The 21,848-nt window shown below is 39.8% G+C and overlaps 1 long non-coding RNA gene across 7 annotated transcripts in view; it reads left to right on the top strand.

Annotated features, from left to right (window-relative positions):
- Nucleotides 1-14,549: 14,549 nt before the first annotated feature.
- The window catches only part of LOC147342466 (uncharacterized), a 290,333-nt gene continuing 283,034 nt past the window's right edge, over nt 14,550-21,848 (top strand). For 2 of the 7 annotated variants that reach the window (XR_015157350.1, XR_015157348.1), the window contains exon 1: nt 14,589-14,823. This is a non-coding gene — a long non-coding RNA (uncharacterized LOC147342466). Of the gene's footprint in view, nt 14,824-21,848 lie in introns of all 7 variants that reach the window. The other 5 variants (XR_015157351.1, XR_015157349.1, XR_015157354.1 and 2 more) reach the window with 5 other exon arrangements.

Raw genomic sequence — 21,848 nt, 5'->3', positions numbered from 1 at the left:
CAGGAAGTTCACGGTTCACATATTGCTGAAGCCTGGCTTGGAGACTTTTGAGCATTACTTTACTAGCGTGTGAGATGAGTGCAATTGTGCGGTAGTTTGAGCATTCTTTGGCACTGCCTTTCCTTGGGATTGGAATGAAAACTGACCTCTTCCAGTCCTGTGGCCACTGCTGAGTTTTCCTAATTTGCTGGCATATTGAGTGCAGCACTTCCACAGCATCATCTTTCAGGATTTGGAATAGCTCCACTGGAATTCCATCACCTCCGCTAGCTTTGTTCGTAGTGATGCTCTCCAAGGCCCACTTGACTTCACATTCCAGGATGTCTGGCTCTAGGTCAGTGATCACACCATCATGATTATCTGGGTCGTGAAGGTCTTTTTTGTACAGTTCTTCTGTGTTTTCTTGCCATCTCTTCTTAATATCTTCTGCTTCTATTAGGTCCATACCATTTCTGTCCTTTATCGAGCTCATCTTTGCATGAAATGTTCCTTTGGTAGCTCTGATTTTCTTGAAGAGATCCCTAGTCTTTCCCATTCTGTTGTTTTCCTCTATTTCTTTGCATTGATTGCTGAAGAAGGCTTTCTTATCTCTTCTTGCTATTCTTTGGAACTCTGCATTCAGACCTTTATGTCTTTCCTTTTCTCCTTTGCTTTTCGCTTCTCTTCTTTTCACAGCTATTTGTAATGCCTCCCCAGACAGCCATTTTGCTTTTTTGCATTTCTTTTCCATGGGGATGGTCTTGATCCCTGTATCCTGTAAAATGTCATGAACCTCATTCCATAGTTCATCAGGCACTCTATCTATCAGATCTAGGCCCTTAAATCTATTGCTCACTTCCACTGTATAATCATAAGGGATTTGATTTAGGTCATACCTGAATGGTCTAGTGGTTTTCCCCACTTTCTTCAATTTAAGTCTGAATTTGGCAATAAGGTCTGAGCCACAGTCAGCTCCTGGTCTTGTTTTTGCTGACTGTATAGAGCTTCTCCATCTTTGGCTGCAAAGAATATAATCAATCTGATTTTGGTGTTGACCATCTGGTGATGTCCATGTATGGAGTCTTCTCTTGTGTTGTTGGAAGAGGGTGTTTGTTATGACCAATGCATTTTCTTGGCAAAACTCTATTAGTCTTTGCCCTGCTTCATTCCGTATTACAAGGCCAAATTTGCCTGTTACTCCAGGTGTTTCTTGACTTCCTACTTTTGCATTCCAGTCCCCTATAAAGAAAAGGACATCTTTTTTGGGTGTTAGTTCTAAAAGGTCTTGTAGGTCTTCATAGAACCATTCAACTTCAGCTTCTTCAGTGTTACTGGTTGGGGCATAGACTTGGATTACTGTGATATTGAATGGTTTGCCTTGGAAACGAACAGAGATCATTCTGTCGTTTTTGAGATTGCATCCAAGTACTGCATTTCGGACTCTTTTGTTGACCATGATGGCCACTCCATTTCTTCTGAGGGATTCCTGCCCACAGTAGTAGATATAATGTCATCTGAGTTAAATTCACCCATTCCAGTCGATTTCAGTTCGCTGATTCCTAGAATGTCGACATTCACTCTTGCCATCTCTTGTTTGACCACTTCCAATTTGCCTTGATACATGGACCTGACATTCCAGGTTCCTATGCAATATTGCTCTTTACAGCATCAGACCTTGCTTCTATCACCAGTCACATCCACAGCTGGGTATTATTTTTGCTTTGGCTCCATCCCTTCATTCTTTCTGGAGTTATTTCTCCACTGATCTCCAGTAGCATATGGGGCACCTACTGTCCTGGGGAGTTCCTCTTTCAGTATCCTATCATTTTGCCTTTTCATACTGTTCATGGGGTTCTCAAGGCAAGAATACTAACGTGGTTTGCCATTCCCTTCTCCAGTGGACCACATTCTGTCAAATCTCTCCACCATGACCCGCCTGTCTTGGGTTGCCCCACGGGCATGGCTTAGTTTCACGAGTTAGACAAGGCTGTGGTCCTAGTGTGATTAGATTAGTTTTCTGTGAGTATGGTTTCAGTGTGTTTGCCCTCTGATGCCCTCTTGCAACACCTACCCTCTTATTTGGGTTTCTCTTACCTTGGGCATGGGGTATCTCTTCACGGCTGCTGCAGCAAAGTGCAGCCATTACTCCTTACCTTGGACGAGGGGTATGTCCTTACAGCCACCCTTCCTGACCTTCAACGTGGGATAGCTCCTCTAGGCCCTCCTGCGCCCACGCAGCCACAGCTCCTTGGATGTGGGGTTGGTCCTCCCAGCCACCGCCCCTGGCCTGGGTCGTGGGGTTGCTCCTTCCTGCCGCTGCCCTTGGCCTTGGGCTTAGGGGCGTGGGGTAGCTCCTCCCGCCCGCTGCCCCTGGCCTTGGGCATGCGGCATGGGATATCTCCTCCCGGCCGCCGCCACTGACGTCGGACGCGGGGTAACGCCTCTCGTCTCGGCCCCTGTCCTCGGACGCTGGGTATCTCCTCTCGGCTGCACCCCCTGACCTCGGACGCGGGGTAGCTTTTCTCGGCCGTTCCTGCGCCGTCGCAGTCTTCTACTCTCAGCCACTGCCCCTGACCTTGGAAGTGGGATAACTCTTCTTAGCCGCCACCCTTCGGGCATGGGGTCCTCCTGGCTTCTGTCCCTGACCTCGGACATGGGGTGGCTCCTCTCGGCCATGGTTTGGCGCGCCCGTCGCAGCCGCCTGCGCTTTGGCGCGAATGTTATATATCTTTGAACATAATTAAACTAATAATATATATTAATCTTATATATATATATATATATATATATATATATAGTTATTACCCTGTACTAAATTTTTATGTGAGAAAGTCAAATAATAGATAAACATATGGAGTATAATTCTATTTTTGAAAAATACTTTGCAAAGTATATATGCATATGTTCCGCTATATGAAATTTCATAAAATGAGGAAAAGTATATACTAATTTGTTAAATGTCAGAGTATATCATTGTGTGAATATATGGAAAATAATATAATTCTATCTTTAATTATAATTCATGTTTAGGTATTTAAAGATTGAGCAAGTATATATTTGTGGCCTAGAAGGCAAAATGCAATTTTACAAAAGCTTTGCTTGATTAGCTTATGTGATTCTGGATATTTTCACAGATTTATTGTTATTTATGTTACTTTATGGGCTTCCGTGATGGTTCAATGCTAAAGAATCTGCATGCAATGCAAGGCAGGAGACATGGATCAATCTGTTCAATCAGTTAGGAAGATATCCTGGAGAATGAAATGGCAACCCACTCCAGTATTCTTGCCTGGAGATGCCCATGGACAGAGGAACTTGGTGGGCTACAGTCCATGGGGTTGCAAAGAGTTGGACATGATTGAGTGTGTGCATGCACACACACAACACACACACACAAAAACACACACAAACACACACAGACACTAGTTTATATTATTTACAGATTTATGTCATTTTAATAGATTTTAACATCAATATCAAGTAATCTATGTATTTCAGTATAGATTTCAAACTTAAGTTTAAAAGAGGCACATGAAAAGATGCTCAACATAACTAATTATTCAGTTCAGTTCAGATCGGTTCAGTCCCTCAGTTGTGTCCGACTCTGCAACCCCATGAATCGCAGCACGCCAGGCCTCCCTGTCCATCACCAACTCCCGGAGTTCACTCAAACTCACGTCCATCGAGTCAGTGATGCCATCCAGCCATCTCATCCTCTGTCGTCCTGTTCTCCTCCTGCCCCCAATACCTCCCAGCATCAGGGTGTTTTCCAATGAGTCAACTCTTCACATGAGATAGCCAAAGTATTGGAGTTTCAGCTTTAGCACCATTCCTTCCAAAGAACACCCAGGGCTGATCTCCTTTAGAATGGACTGGTTGGATCTCCTTGCAGTCCAAGGGACTCTCAAGAGTCTTCTCCAACACCACAGTTCAAAAACATCAATTCTTCGGCGCTCAGCCTTCTTCACAGTCCAATTCTCACATCCATACATGACCACAGGAAAAACCATAGCCTTGACTAGACGGACCTTTGTTGGCAAAGTAATGTCTCTGCTTTTGAATATGCTATATAGGTTGGTCATAACTTTCCTTCCAAGGAGTAAATGTCTTTTAATTTCATGAAATGCAAATCAAACTACAGTGAGGTATCACCTCATACTAGTCAGAATGGCCAACATAAAAAATCTAACAGTAAATGCTGGAGTCAGTGTGGAGAAAATGGGACCCTGCCCCCCCCCACCCCCCCCACACACACTGTTGGTGGGAATGTAAACTGGTAGAGCCACTATAAAAAAAACTGTGTAGAATTTCCTTGAAAAACTAAAAATAGAGCTGCACTATTCATCAATCCCATTTCTGGGGATATATTCAAAGAAAAGCGTAATTTGAAAAGAAACATGCACCCAACATTCATTGCAGCAAAAGTTACAATAGTCAGGACATGGAAGCAACCTAAAGGTTCATGAAGAGAGGAATGGACAAAGTAGGGGTACATATATACAACAGAATATTACTCAGCCATAAAATAACAACAAAATAATACTATTTGCAATGATATGGATGGACCTAAAGATGTCATATGAAAGAAGTAAGACAAAGACAGAAACAAATACCATACGAAATTGCTTTTATGTGGAATCTTAACAAAAATGGTGCAAATGAACTTAGTTACAAAACAGAAATAGAGTCATAGATTTAGAGGAAAAATTTATGGTTATTAAGGGGGGAAAGGGGGGAAGGGATAAATTTGGAGATTGGGATTGACAGATACACACCACTATACATAAAATAGATAACTAATAAGGAATGACAATATAACAGAGAATTCTACTCAATATTCTGTAATGACCTACCTGTATGGGAAAAGAACCTAAAACGGAGTGGAGATACACACACATGTACACCCACACACATATATATGTAATCAATTCACTTTGCTATATAGGAGAAACTAACAAAACATTGCAAATCAACTATATTCCAATAAAAATAATTTTAAAAAGACACAATTCATTTAATCAGTGTAAAACAATGCTGCTGGTAACACACACACACAAAAAAAGAATAAAATATGGAAAAGTTGAGACTGGAATGGATACTGTTGTGATTTTTGCTATCTACATTTGGGACCTGCTCCCTCATCTAAGCCCTCATCTAGGGTTTCCCTATTGGCTCAGTGGTATAGAATCCACCTGCAATGCAGGAGACTTGCTGGAGATGCAGGTTCAATCCCTGGTCAGGAAGATATCCTGGAGAAGGAAATGGCAACCCACTCCAGTATTCTTGCCTGGGAAATCCCATGGACAGAGAAGCTTGGGCTACAGTCCATGGGGTCACAAAGAGTGACATGACTGAAGTGACTGAGCATGCACATCCCTCATCTAAACTGAAATTTGAATCTGTGGAGGATTTTCCCCTGGGTTTCCAGTGACAGAAATGGTGTCCTACTCATAGACTGTGTTCAACCAGTACTTGTCACTGAAGATGATACCAGCCCTAAGAAGTGTCCCAAAATTCAGGGTCTTGGAGCAAAAGTGCTTCTTTTATTACCTTGCCTAAAAAATAACTAAACATCATAAATATTTTTGAAAATCTCCTCAAATCTCTACTAGCTTGGTCTTCCTAGAATTTCTTGAAAATATACAAGAGAAAACTCCTATAATTACTATGCACTTGTATTAGGATGGTCATTCCTCTGATATCTTGAACATTCTAGAAAACCCACAGTGAATTTTAAAAATCTATTTCAATGTGCTGTCCCAGGATATTGTATCATTTAGGGGCAAATTAAATGCCCCTTCTATGGCAGTTCAGATTTCTCTTTCTTTCACTAGATTTGTTGCTTTAGTTGCTAAGTTGTCTCCAACTCTTTTGTGACCCCATGGAGTATAGCCCACCAGGCTCCTCTGTCCATGGAATTTCCCAGGCAGCAATACTGGAGTGGGTTGCCATTTCCTTCTCTAGCAGGGTCTTCCCAACACAAGGGTTGAACCTGTATCTCTTGTATTGGCAGGCAGATTCTTTACCACTGAGTCACCTAAGAAGTCCTTCATTAGACTTTATTGTTGTTGTTCAGTCACCCAGTTATTTGCAACCCCATGGAGTGCAGCACACCAGGCCTCCCTGTCCCTCACCATCTCCCGGAGTTTGCCCAAGTTCACGTTCACTGCATTGGTGATGCCATCCAGCAATCTCATCCTCTGATGCCCTCTTCTCCTTTTGCTCTTGATCTTTCCCAGCATCAGGGACTTTTCCAATGAGTCATCTGTTTGCATCAGATGACCAAAATACTAGAACTTCAGCTTCAGCATTAGTCCTTCTAGTGAATATTCAGAGTTGATCTCCTTTAAGATTGGTTTGATCTCCTTGCTGTCCAAGGGACTTCCAGGAGTCTTCTCCAGCATTACAATTCAAAGGCATCAATTCTTTGGCAGTCTGCTTTCTTAACAGTTCAGCTCTCACAACTGTACGTGACCACTGGGAAGACCATAGACTTGACTATATGGGCCTTTGTTGGCAGGGTAATGTCTCTGCTTTTCAATACACTGTCTAGGTCTGTCATTGCTTTCCTTCCAAGAAGGAATTGTCTTCTGATTTCATGGCTGTAGTCACTGTCTGCAGTGATTTTGGAGCCCAAGAAGAGGAAATCTGTCACTACTTCTACCTTTTCCCCTTCTATTTGCCATGCAGTAGTGGGACTGGATGCCATGATCTTAACTTTTTTAATATGTAATCTTAAGTCAGCTCTTTCACTCTCCTCCTTCACCCTCATCCAGAGGCTCTTTAGTTTCTCTTTGCTTTTTGCCATGAGAGTGGTGTCATCTGCATATGTGAGGTTGTTGATGTTTCTCCTGCCTATCTTGATTCTGGCTTGTAGCTGATCCAGCCCAGAATTTCTCATGCTGTGCTCAACATATAGATCAAACAAACAGGGTGGCAGCAGACAGCACTGTCATACTCCGTTCTCCATCTTGAACCAATCAGTTGTTCCACAAAGGATTCTAACTGTTGCTTCTTGACCTACATAACAGGTTATTAGACTAGCAGCCCCTTAATTTATTTCCTTCATTTTATTATTATCTTAATTCTTAGAGTTACACTCAGTGAACACGATAAATTGAATTGTGCTTGTTGAATAAATTAACTAAAAATACAATGGAGGGGTTTTAAACTCAGTCTGAGAAACTTCCATCTAAAACATCAAATAAAGTCACAAATATTCACATCCCTGGTTACTCAGGATGAAATATAGTAGTTGTTGTTCAGTCGCTAAGTTGTGTCCAACTCTTTGTGACCCCATGGACTGCAGCATGCCACGCTTCCTTGTCCTTCACTATCTCCCAGAGTTTGCTCAAACTCATGTCCATTGAGTCAGTGATGCCATCCAACCATCTCATCCTCTGTTGTACATTTCTCCTCCTGCCTTCAATCTTTCCCAGCATCAGGGTCTTTTCCAATAAGTCAGTTTTTGCACCAGGTGGTCAAAGTATTGCGGCTTCAGCATCAGTCCTTCCAATGAATCTTCAGGGTTGATTTCCTTTAGAACTGACTGGTTTGATCTCTTTGCAGTCCAAGGGACTCTCAAGAGTCTTCTCCAGCACCACAGTCTGAAGGTATCAATTCTTCTGCACTCAGCCTTCTTTATGGTCCAACTCACATCTATACATGACTACTAGAAAAACCATAGCTTTGACTATACGGACTTTTGTTGACAAAGTGATCTCTCTGCTTTTTTAATATGCTGTATAGGTTTATCATGGATTTTCTTCCAAAGAGCAGCATCTTTTAATTCATGGCTGCTGTCACCATCCGCAGTGATTTTGGAGTCCAAAAAGATAAAATTTGTCATTGTTCCTATTCTTTCCCCATCTCTTTGTCATGAAGTGCTGTATATAATAGACTATCCTCTTAATTCAGATGTATTGAAAATAATACCATTAAACAGAAATATTGGAGAGTTTTTCTCTAAATATAACATTCTAGAGATAGAAATATTAACAAAAGTTCTACATTTGTCTGTATGCTGAATATATTTTTAACTATCTCCTTGGCATTTGGATCTCAATTATGAAGGTGAATTAGCATACTAGACGTAATGACATTAATTTTGCTCTTCTTTTAAGCATATCCAAAAGAATATAAGGTATATAAACGTTTGTACAAAAGTATTTATCTTCATGTACAATTTTGTCATATAGAATATCTTAAAACTTCATGTTCAATAGTAATAATTTTATTTTTATTTATTTAGATAAAAGAATTAAAGGCATACTACTGCCCAAATGAATTATCTTCTCAGTTGATGCCAGAGGCTAAGTAGTTCTCAGCCTCTCATTATGCTTAATTTGTGTATAAAGTCCCTCATGACCCAGTTCTGTTGTGCTCTCAGGGCTCAACATCTACTTATTAAAAAATTCTCATTCATAAATCAAGGTTACAAGATTGATTAACTGTTTACTACCCACCAATAAGCATCTGATTAGTTTACAATGATTTTATTTGGTCAACTTAACAAGCAAAGTAATAAGACTAATCTGCCATATAGATGTGTTTATGCCTAAGTTGCTTCAGTCATGTCTGACTCTGTGTGACCCCATGGCCAGACTCCTCTGTCCATGGGATTCTCCAGGCAAGAATACTGGAGTGGGTTGCCATGCCCTCGTCCAGGGGATCTTCCTGACCCAGGGATTGAACTGGCATCTCTTGCATCTCCTGTGTTGACAGGCGGGTTCTTTACCACGAGCACTACTTGGGAAGCCCCACCATATGGGTGTGTGTTAGTTGCTCAGTCCTGTCCAACTCTTTGAAACCCCATGGACTGTAGCCCGCCAGGCTCCTCTGTCCATGGCAAGGATACTGGAGTGGATTGCCATGCCCTCCTCCAGGGGATCTTCCTGACCCAAGGACTGAACCTTGGTATCCCACGTTGCAGGCAGATACATCACAAGCAAGCCCCCAAGGAAGCCCCATATAGATGAGTTCTATCCAATTATTTGTGTAAAATTCAGATGAAATCATGCTTTCCAAAATATAAATCATTTAACTAGTCAGCTCTTGTAGAAGCCACATTGATTACCTCTTTATTAAGTTTGTATGTTTCATCTGTTTATCCTGTTTGTTATTATTATATTGTAGATGTATGCTTTGATGAGTACATATTATTCTCACAGCCATATCACAATGTAATTTTAGGATGTTCTGATTCTCTATCCTTAGTATCATATTTTTACGTAGTTATCCCATTTTAAAATTTATAATTAGCAGGGTTTTTTTTTAGAATAATTTTTAATGTTTGCAGTGGACCTTGAATACTGTGCAGTCCAATCATTTTTATTTAACTAACATGTAATGATTCAAAAAGAAAAAAAATGTCTTTCAGTTGTAGCAAAGATAAATTAATTTTCTCCTGTTCATTCTGTCAGATTCCAAGGTGATGAGGCAGCATAATGAGGGTTTCAGTAATATATATATATATATGTATTTTTGTAAATCTTTTAATAACAGTAAATGAAGGAAACTTTAACAGAGTATATATATTATATATACAATGTATATATGCAATGTATGTATGTGTGTGTATATATATATATATATATATACACATCATGTTACAGAAAAACCCAAATGAACTTTTTAACCAAGCCAATAGTATTTTGTTCCATGTGCTTGAATTGGCCTAAGGAAGACTTTAAAGCCTAGACATGATTATCTAAATACCAACTTGCTGCTGCTGCTGCTGCTAAGTTGCTTCAGTCATGTCCGACTCTGTGCAACCCCAGAAACGGCAGCCCACCAGGCTTCCCCGTCCCTGGGATTCTCCAGGCAAGAACACTGGAGCGGGTTGCCATTTTCTTCTCCAATGCGTGTAAGTGAAAAGTGAAAGTGAAGTCGCTCAGTCGTGTCCAACTCTTAGCGACCCCATAGACTGCAGCCTACCAGGCTCCTTTGTCCATGAGATTTTCCAGGCAGGAGTACTGGAGTGGGGTGCCAATGCCTTCTCTGAAATACCAACTTAGAAATGGGCAATTATTATGAAGCCCTCTGGCAGTCAGTAATTTTAGGTAACTATGTAAAGCAATATATTTCCATCATACTAAATTTCATACTCAGGGATTAAGAGTTAAAGCAAAGATTCTCAAACAGATAACAACATGAGAGTCACCTGCAAGATTATGTAAACACAAAATTTCTTTGCAAAGCCCCAGCATTTCTGATTCAGTAAATTCCTGATGAGGCCAGAAATTTTGCATCTCTAACAAGTTCTCAGAGAATGATAAAGCTACTGGTCCTAGGACCACACTTTGAGGAAAACTGAGTTAGAGATGTTTACTCCTTTGAAAGATATTCAGAACTGAGCATAATTACCAGCAACCACAGCTGATCACAATGTAATTGAAAGTTATTGACACATATAATAAAGAGGTGGGGAAAGATCTTGTCCTCAAGTCTCCTACTGTGACTTTGTTAATGCCAGCACTTCAGAGGAATAGATGGCACAGGTAAATAAAGAGAGAGGCTGACTCAAACAATTTACTAACAGAATTACACTTTGGCTGAACACTCAAATCAACCACTGAATAGTTGCTGAATTGCCAAAACCAAAGAATAATGCTGATAACTGGAGTTTTTCTGGACTAAAGAAAACACACATTTCCCTCATTAGGGAAGAGATGTGCTCCACAACCCATTGTATGTGTAGTAAAAATTTATCCTCCAGTTCCAAGTCTTGGTAAACAACTTGTGTAAGCCTGCATGAACTTCTTTTTTTTTTTTTTCCCCCATAGAAGCCCTTACCCATTCTCTCTGATGGGACACTATTCTGGGTTCTTCCAGAATCTGTGACCCCCAAATTGCAGTTCTAAGTCACCAAATAAACTGCCTTTTGCCTCTCAATAGTTCGCAGTTCTTTTGGTTGACATATACAAGTGGCTGGTAAGAGGGAGAAATGATAAGTCTGGATAAGAAGGGAGGTGGGTGAGCTACCTAACACCCTCTCTATCAGATAAAGCCAAACCTTTGAAAGTGTTTAAGGGAAATCTCATCATCATATTTACACTTTAGAAAGATCAGTACTCTGGATTCTGAATTATTTATTCAATTTTGCCTTTTATGGAGGATTTAGCAGTTAATTTATACATAGTGTTTACAGATAGAGAATGGGCTTCCTATGTGGCACTACTGGTAGAGAATGCACCTGCCAATGCAGGAGACATAAGAGACGAGGTTAGATTCCTGGGTAGGGAAGATCCCCTGGAGAGGGGCACAGAACCCACTTCAGTAATTTTGCCTGGAGAATCCCACGGAAAGAGGAGCCTGATGAGCTATAGTGCAGAGTCACAAAGAGTCAGACACGACTGAAGTGACTTAGCACACACATACACGCATAGAGAATATTTTTTGTTTCTTTTGGGCCTGGTTGTAGTAGATTAATTGCAAATATGCTTCCAATTCTTCCCCTCTGTATTAATGCCCCTTTTAATAGCCTTCACAAACTCTCCTAAGAAGAAGAATCAGTTTCTCCACACCTCAGATCTGAGCTGGCCCTGTCACTTATTTTGGCCAGTAGGAAGCAGCAGGAATAGCTATGTGCTGGTTCCAAGAATAGGGCTCAAGACTCTCATACATTTCTACTCTTAAGGGTCTCATACCCTTCCCTCCATCACCCTCATCAAAGCATATGCTAGTAAGTACCAGCTAGCATGCTGGAATGCTGGACAATGAGACCAGTGAAAGAGAGCTAGTTTATCCCAGCTTAAAGCATTTGAAACCAGGTAGCTCCTCCTTGCAATGGCACCCCACTCCAGTACTCTTGCCTGGAAAATCCCATAGATGGAGGATCCTGGAAGGCTGCAGTCCATGGGGTCGCTGAGGGTCAGACATGACTGAGCGACTTCACTTTCACTTTTCACTTTCATGCAATGGAGAAGGAAATGGCAACCCCCTCCAGTGTTCTTGCCTGGAGAATCCCAGGGACGGGGGAGCCTGGTGGGCTACCATCTATGGGGTCGCACAGAGTTGGACACGACTGAAGCGACTTAGCAGCAGCAGCAGCTCCTCCTTGGCTTACCAACTGACCACATGCTCTTGAAGAGACCCAGCTGAGGTCAGTTGAATACAGCACAGATGAAAAGAACTTTCAGTAGATAAATAGATTTATAAGCATGTAAAAATATTTCTTGTTATAAGCCATTGAAATTTGGTAGACATAGAAAGCATATCATTAAAACAATGGATAACAATATATTGGCATTCCACAGTATTTTAGTATGTGATTTTATTTAATGCTATCTACCTTGCAAGGCAAACATTATTATAGTCTATTTTTTAGACTGTAAATCTGAGGCTCAGATAGTTAACTCCCTTTCCTCATTGCCACTCTGGCCAACTACTGCTGGAGCCCAGGATCTTCTCTGGCAACTACATGGTCTTTTCAAATTTTCTCTTTTGAGGAAAAAAAAATGAAGCCAAGTATTTTAAATCTAGTGTAACTCATGGAAAAATGAGCTGAATTGCAGTGAACAAAACATGTATCCACTGATTTCAACATTAATGAGTTTTTATTCCAAGAAGATTACAATTTTCACCAGGTAATTCAGTCCCTTGGGCAGACAATATTATTAATTATGTTTTACAAAGTATCCTTGTTCCTAGACTAGAAACTATGAAAAATAAATATAAGATAATTAAAAAGGATTAGTAATTTCATCAGTACTAATGTTAGTACTTTCTAGTTAGTACTCTCTCCTCAGCCCACCCAATTAGGGAGCACAGTGAGTGACCACTGTGATGAAAAACACATATTTCTCTTCTCAATTTACGAGAAAATCAAATTATTTTGAAAATGTTATCAACATTATCATTTTCATTTTTTAGTTCCAGAACAAAAGTAGATAACACCACCCTTATGGCAGAAAGTGAAGAAGAACTAAAAAGACTACTGATGAAAGTGAAAGAAGAGAGTGAAAAAGTTGGCTTAAAGCTCAACATTCAGAAAATTAAGATCATGACATCCAGTCCCATCACTTCACGGCAAATAGATGGGGAAACAGTGGCTGACTTTATTTTTCTGGGCTCCAAAATCACTGCAGATGGTGATTGCAGCCATGAAATTAAAAGACGCTTACTCCTCGGAAGAAAGTTATGACCAACCTAGACAGCATATTAAAAAGCAGAGACATTATTTTGCCAACAAAGGTCCATCTAGTCAAGCACTAACTAAAGAGTACTAACATTAGTACTGATGTATGGATGTGAGAGTTGGACTATAAAGAAAGCTGAGCGCTAAAGAATTGATGCCTTTGAACTGTGGGGTTGGAGAAGACTTTTGGGAGTCCCTTGGACTGCAAGGAGATCCAACCAGTCAATCCTAAAGGAAATCAGTACTGAATATTCATTGGAGGGACTGATGCTGAGGCTCCAATACTTTGGCCACCTGATGTGAAGAACTGACTCACTGGGAAAGACCCTGATGCTAGGAAAGATGGAAGGCGAGAGAAGGGGACAACAGATGATGAGATGGTTCGATGGCATCACTAACTTAATGGACATGAGTTTAGTAAGCACTGGAAGTTGGTGATGGACAGGGAAGCCTGTCCATGTGACCCCTGCAGTCCATGGGGTCACAAAGAGTCCGATACTCTGAGTGACTGAACTGAATTATTTCCATGTTCACAAAGAGTTGGATCCACTGAGTGACTGAAGTGATATAGTTCCATGTTCACAAGAAAAATGTGTTAGCTGTTTAAGCCACATTGATGTCCCCCATTTAAATAACAATGTTAGGTTCAATTACTGCTAATCTGTAAACATGATAAACCAAGGTCATTAGCGTTAACTTGTTAGAGGAACACCAGGCTTATTTTTTTTTTTTTTTTTTTGCATTAATTGATACTTGCCAAAACATTTACTGCTTTGAACATTTTTTTTTTTTTTGCTAATATAATGCTTTGCTTTATTTATTAAAAATGGCATTGCTCTTTTTCTGTGCTATCCAGAGAGGGGTCAACACAGAACTGTTCTGGATTTATCTCTAAGTTTAAGGGAACCAGATCCCTTGATGTCCTACAAATGAAGGAGATGGCCTCAAACCGCTTGCAGCAGAAACCCACTGGTACACTGAGTACCAATCAGAACAGTACATCTATGGAAGAAAATCTGATGGAATTACCTCATACAAATAAAGAGGACATAGGAGAAGCTTGCAGCTTCTGCCATTGTTGCTATGGAAAATGGGGCAGATGACAAGTGTTTTGTCCCCCGGGAATACCGGCCGGAACTGTACTGAAGTTTCTGCAGCCGACATTGCTGACTGCTTCACTGCTGGAACCTTCCCTAAGGCGATCCAGGTAGCCTTCTGGGAGCCATGATTTCCTGTGGTTTGTGGTTACTTATCGGGGCTGATTTTAAGAGCTGTCTTGGGTTAACCCACCTACCATCATTGTGTCACACATACTCTCCTCTGCACTATGTGAACTTTTCTATCCCTGAACAACAAAAAGGGAGCTCAGAGGATAGGTCTGCTGTGATGGCAGAGGGAGGAGGGAAGTTCTGCGCATGCCTGGTATCATCTCGCGTGAGCGCCTCATCATCTCGCGTGAGCGCCGGGGAGCAGGTCGGCCTGATCTCTGCCGCCACAGAGATGCGGAAAAGCGGGAGACTGCTTGAAAGGCTGTGATCCAGGAGCAATTTTCGGGTGAATGAACTGCTCTAGCATTTACTGCTACTCGGCCTGAGGCTGCAGACAGGTCTGCAGGTGCCCTCTGTGCTCATCCAGCAGTTCTCTTCTGAAGACTGCAGCGCTCTAGGGACTGGACTGCAGCTCCCACTGCTTAGGCCACTAAACAGGTAGGAACGACCACAGAGTGGTCTTAGGTTGTTCTTCCACAGATTCTTAAGCAGATAATGTAAATAAGGTTGACAAAAAACCAAGTTTCATTAAAAAATTATATCCCTGAATTAGATTCGGTAAGATATGTATATATATTATATGAATGTGTTTGGGTAATAGAAAAATGCAGACACAGCTGTGATTGTATCTACCTTTTATTAATTGACACATTTACAACCGAAGGTATGTATCCCGTTTATTGACAAATTTAGATATGAGCAAATGAATAACCACAGTCACACGTTTTCATCATGCTAAAAGCTTTTTTTAAAAAATATATTCTCTATATCTGTGTCTGTATTTCTGCTTTTCAAATAAGATCATCTATACCATTTTTCTTGATTCCACATGTATGCATTAATACATGATACTTGTTTTCCTAACTTCACGCTTGAAGTTTCACTTTCAGATTAACCTACATTGTATTTCTAATTCAAGTATGCTGCTGCTGCTGCTAAGTCGCTTCAGTCGTGTCCGACTCTGTGCGACCCCATAAACGGCAGGCAGCCCACCAGGCTCCCCCGTCCCTGGGATTCTCCAGGCAAGAGTACTGGAGTGGGTTGCCATTTCCTTCTCCAATGCGCGAAAGTGAAGTCGCTCAGTCGTGTCCGACCCCCAGCGACCCCATGGACTGCAGCCTATCAGGCTCCTCCGTCCATGGGATTTTCCAGGCAAGAGTACTGGAGTGGGTTGCCATTGTATAATGGAGTTCAAATAAGCTGATAAAACCTAACTACATAAGTTTCAGAACTAAAGTGTTTTCTGTCACATTATGGTTTATTTTTTGTTTCCCCAGGATTATTTGAAAGCAGGTTCTGGGGAAATATAAAAGCTCTCAATATTTTCCTTATTGTTTTAATCCAGAATATTAGACTTGGCAATGGTTTTGCCTATGGCATTGATTGGGGAATTTTTAGGATAAAAGTATTGTTTACCTGATTCCATAAATATGATATTAATATACCTCTCTGAAGATGGCAAGAGACTATATACATGTTTGTTTCTCTGTGTGTAGTGCTTAGTGAATTTATTTTTCTCTATGATTTATCTTTTTACTCATAGCTATATAAAAGTTTACCTCATTTACAGTTATATTTTATGTTATTTCAATAACCATACTTCTTTTCAAGTTTTACAGCTGTTTTTACGGGACCTAGTCCTAAGGTTTATTCACCCTGATAATATTTCATGTTCATCCACCTTTATTTAAATGTTATTTTGTTTGTATCTAAATATTTTGAAATCTTGTTACACTGTTCTGTAAAATTGATTTTTTTGAAAGGTCTCTGTGCTTTGATTTAGAGTTTACTTTCTTATAAATAGGTTTCTTATATGTCTTAGAATATGGGTTCCAAGACTTATTCTGTGAGGAAATTTGTTTTCTGTTTGACCCTTAAATTTGCTTCTCTCTTCTATTCTGCTCACCTGTACCTGTTGAGTGGGATTGTGATTGCCTGCACCTGATTCCCATTTCCCCAGTCAGGAATTAGGTCTCATGTGAGTTTTAGGGCACTTTATACAGGGAAATACTGTGAGCATCAGAGGTTCATTCACCAACAAGTTAGTATCTCATCTTACCCGCAAGTTACATGCTGTGTATTTATCATAAGTGTGAGATGTTCCTAAGTACACTTATTTTGTGTGTGTGTTGGGAGAAGGGGAAAAAGGAGGTACTTTTTACAAGTAAAGAAATCCTACTCTGGTTCTACTTTCAGCTCTAGTGTTATCTTGTTTTTGGCATATTTTTATCCCTAATCAATAAAAATCAATAATTTCCCTAGTTTATAAAAATTGAAATTGCAGGCTGCTCCTTCATTTTGCCGGAGAAGGCAATGGCACCCCATTCCAGTACTCCTGCATGGAAAATCCCATGGACGGAAGAGCCTGGTAGGCTGCAGTCCATGGGGTCGCTGAGGGTCGGACACGACTAAGCGACTTCACTTTCACTTTTCACTTTCATGCATTGGAGGAGGAAGTGGCAACCCACTCCAGTGTTCTTGCCTGGAGAATCCCAGGGATGGGGGAGCCTGGTGGGCTGCCATCTATGTGGTCACACAGAGTCGGACACGACTGAAGTGACTTAGCAGCAGCAGCAGCAGCAGCCTTCATTTTGCAAAGTTTGGAGAACAAACTTCTGCTTTGACTCTCTCCTGCTTCTGACCTAAATAAACACTAATCTTGTTCTGTGGGGAAAAGTTTATTTTCTTACTATTCTGAAGGCTAGGAGTTTGAGATCAATATAACAATGTTGGTTTCTTATTTTTAAATTGAAATATAGTTGATTTATAATGTTTCAGGTGTACAGCAAAGTATTCAGTTATAGATATGTATTTTTTCTTTCTCTGGTTATTTTTTATTATAGATTATTACAAGATACTGAATATAATTCCCTTTGCTATACAGTAGGTCCTAGTTTTCTGTGTTATATAGAGTTGTGCTGTCTTTATTACTAGTTAGATTTCAACCTGATGTCTGTTCTAATCATTCTTAATCTTGAGTAGGTCTTATAGGCAGTTTTTTTTTTTTTAATTTTATTTTATTTTTAAACTTTACATAATTGTAGGCAGTTTTAAGACAAGCTGCTTGGTTGTCTTTGGCTAGGAAAGGTTGAAGGCAGTTTGACACCAAAATCAAGATACCTTAATTAGCATCACACTTACAGGTACAAGCATCATCTAAGTATGCTTGCTTGTCTTATCTGCATGCTTTTGTTCGTAACTTTAAATCATAAACATACTGCCAGTTTGTCTTTTCTTTCTTAGATCTTTAAAAAGTGCATAGTGAAATTATAGTAATTCCATGCCGAGTAATCAAGTATGTTGTAAGGGGAACAGTGCCTGCTTGTAGGAAACATGTTATGCTATATGAATTTTATCTTTTGAAAATCAGTTATATCAATATGAACTTCACACACGTGAATTAGTATTTCAGTTTTCCAGGCAGCATTACTTGTCTGCACAATGTTTCCACAGCATTATAAAATTGAATCTTTTAATAAAGAAACTTGAAATATTTCAAGCTCAAGGGTACCTTTCTATATACCTACACTGGCCTCTAATAGCATCTAAAATGTCACCATTAAAGTTATGTTCTTTATTTATAGGTGCATTACCATACAGTCATTCATCTATTAAGCATTCATTGAGTGTATGAACCAGATATAAAGACATAATATAAAATACTTGACTGTTTACTGGAAAATGGACATAAATGGTATAATACACTAACCTGTAATAAAAGGCATATGTCACTATTTAAAAACCCTGACCTGCATGATGGAGACATTGGAGTGGGTGCCTGTGAAGATTTTTTCTTCCCTGAATACTCTGAATCTTTTCAACCTGAGCACATGGCTCACCCTTCCCTATAAGCGGTAGCATTCATTTCTTCCATGAAGGAAGAAAATGCAGTGACCTTTCCTTCATAACCACTGCTGTCTTTGGAACTTGCCTGTCTTCCCCTCCTGTTTCACGAGGTCTATAACTAGAGTTATGTCACAGCATAAACCAGCATGACAAGTGTGGACCCTGATAGTGGAGGGAAAAGTCTAATACTCCAAAGGAGCTGCAAGACCTAACCAGCATGTATAACTTAGGATTTTCCACCACTCCCCAACCATAGGGACCACCTCGTTTATATGCACAAATCTACATTATGGTTGATCCAGGATAAATCACACTGTGGTAATAACAAGTGACCCGATAATCTCAGAATCCAGTTGATTGACTGCAGTCGTGCTGGTTTATTTGCTATGCATCTACCAAGAGAAATCTGAGACTAAGCTCCATGAATTGAGCCTATGGGACTCAGTGTGTTAGAGCAGCCCCAATTGGAACAATGGTTCTCTTTATAGAGAACGTGAAGGAAGAATACACTGACTCTTAAATCTGCATCTTGAAAACTACTCACATCACCTCTGCTCATGTTTCATTGGTAAAACAGGACTCATAGCCCACTCTGCCATCAGCAGGGCAGATAGTTCAGAAGAGCCAGGAAAAAATACACTTTACAGTCTGCCACATCTAGCTAGCTATTTTTAATGACCAAATAGTATTCCATGATAAGAATGTACACTGCTTAATGATTTCTCATAAGAATATTTTGGTTGTCTTACATATTTCATCATCACAAATTATGCTAAACAGAAGATGTATCAATACGTACATACTTCATCTACATATTTTTTAGGTTTGGTTTAAATAATATGAAGAAGATTGAATTCTCCTTCATATCTGAAAATCTTCAGATCGGCCTTTATATATCTGCCTTTTTCTCACATTTTTTAAAACTTTTTCTCATTTTTGTAAATAGATTCAGTCTTTCAAAAGTATCTGACAAAAATTCTTCTAAAATGTGTATCATTATGGTGGTAAGGGAGAGTACAGAACCATCTTTACCTTGGTCATTAAAAATGACCATTTTCATTACTACCAAGGATGGAGAGGAGAGGATGAAGGACAGGCTGCACTGCTCTGTTACTGCATTGCTCACCATTGTTTTATGTCTTCTCTTCTTGCAGACATAAATTATATAGAAGGTCAATTTTTTATAAGCTTTGTGACTGCATTGGGTCTAATACTGACTTCTGATTAATTCTGAGATAACTTCTTTTTCCTCTTGTTCATCCCAAGTCCTGACACAGAGCTGATGTTTCCTGCTTAAATGGGATAATGCCATTCTTTTTCAGTTTTCAGACCAACATGCTTAGTGCTAATTTGTGGTTGTAACAGTCTATGCAACGTGAATTAATCACATCTAATATACATGGTGAAATCACAGTTTACAGGTTCAAAATTAAATGTGTCATGTTGCTACATAAAGAATACAGTTTTAAATGTGTTATGTTGCTCCATAAAGAATATATTTTTTTGACAGTTTTCAATTAGAAACATAAATATTCAGTTGCTGATCCTTCATTGTTAATGAGATGGGTGTTGAAATTATTTAAGGCCTTAAAGACAGTAATTGGTTGAGGGTTTCTGAAAATGAGGGAGAATGTGATGGGTATGTTTTCTTAAGCATGAGTGGAGGAATTGGACCTGTATAAAAGTTGGAAAACCTCTGCTATGAGAGAAGGAGAAGAAAGTGTGTGTGTGGATACTGGCTGATTTTAAGCTTTGATATAGATCAAATAGAAGTTTTCAGAACTGATAGGCTGAAAGTAACAGATCCTAATGGTTATGAATTAAACTGTAAGATAGGGATAACAATAGAATATATGTGCTTTTATTTATATATGCTTGAATCCCAGAACCACAGTATACTTTCAACATCACTTTGTGGACATGACACATATACTCTATTCCTTAGGTTACTCATTTTAAAATGGACATAATAATCTCACTTAATTATTTAGGTTTTCAGGAGAACTAAATGCTGCAAATGAAATATTATTGACAGTCAATAAATATGATTGCTTCATTGCTTTATCTTAAACTACTTTATTTTACATTAAAGATTTAATGAGCATGGCCCCACCCATCAGAACAAGACCCAGTTTCCCCTTCAGTCAGTCTCTCCCATGAGGAAACATCCATAAGCCTCTTATCCTTCTCCATCAGAGGGCAGACAGAATGAAAACCACAATCACAGAAAACTAACCAATCTGATCACATGGACCACAGCCTTATCTAACTCAGTGAAATAGGAGCCATGCCGTGTAGGGCCACCCAAGATGGACAAGACATGGTGGAGAGTTCTGACAAAACATGGTCCACTGGAGAAGGGAATGGCAAACCACTTCAATATTCTTGCCTTGAGAACCCCATAAACAGTATGAAAAGGCAAAAAGATATGACACTGAAAGATGAACTCGCCAGGTTGGTAGGTGTCCAATATGCTACTGGAGATCAGTGGAGAAGTAACTCCAGAAAGAATGAAGAGATGAGCCAAAGCAAAAACAGCACCCAGTTGTGGATGAGACTGTTGAAGGAAGTAAAGTCCGATGCTGTAAAGAGCAATATTGCATAGGAACCTGGAATGTTAGGTCCATGAATCAAGGCAAATAGGAAGTGGTCAAATAGGAGATGGCAAGAGTTAATGTCAACATTTTAGGAATCAGTGAACTAAAATGGACTGGAATGGGTGAATTTAACTCAAATGGCCATTATATCTACTACTGTGGGCAAGAATCCCTTAGAAGAAATGGAGTAGCCATAATAGTCAACAAAAGAGTCCAAAATACAGTACTTGGATGCAATCTCAAAAATGACAGAGTGATCTCTGTTCATTTCCGAGGCAAGCCATTCAATATCACAGTAATCCAAGTCTATGCCCCGACCAGTAATGCTTAAGAAGCTGAAGTTGAACAGTTCTATGAAGATCTACAAGACCTTCTAGAACTAACACCCCAAAAAAGATGTCCTTTTCATTATAGGGGACTGGAATGCAAAAGTAGGAAGCCAAGAGTTACCTGGAATAACAGGCAAATTTGGGCTTGGAGTACAAAATGAAGCATGGCAAAGGCTAAGAGCTTTGTCAAGAGAATGCACTGGTCATAGCAAACACCTTCTAACAACATAAGAGAAGACTCTACACATGGGACGTCACCAGATGGTCAACACTGAAATCAGATTGATTATATTCTTTGCAGCCAAAGATGGAGAAGCTCTATACAGTCAGCAAAAACAAGACCAGGAGCTGATTGTGGCTCAGATCGTGAACTCCTTATTGCCAAATTCAGACTTATATTGAAGAAAGGAGGGAAAACCACTAACCATTCATTTATATCTAAATCAAATCCCTTATGATCATAAAGTGGAAGTGATAAATAGGTTCAAGGGATTAGGTCTTAATTAGATAGAGTCCCTGAAGAACTATAGATAGAGGTTCATGACATTGTACAGGAGGCAGTGATCAAGACCATCCTCAAGAAAAAGAAATGCAAAAAGGCAAAATAGTTGTCTGAGGAGGCCTTACAAATATCTGAGTAAAGAAAAGATGTGAAAGGCAAAGGAGAAAAGGAAAGATATACCCATTTGAA

Source organism: Bos grunniens, chromosome 29 (assembly GCF_055505025.1).
Source record: "Bos grunniens cultivar Pamir isolate PY7600 chromosome 29, Bosgru_T2T1.0, whole genome shotgun sequence".
In the NCBI taxonomy this organism is placed as follows: Eukaryota; Metazoa; Chordata; class Mammalia; order Artiodactyla; family Bovidae; genus Bos; species Bos grunniens.
This window is presented reverse-complemented; position numbering and strand designations above follow the sequence as displayed.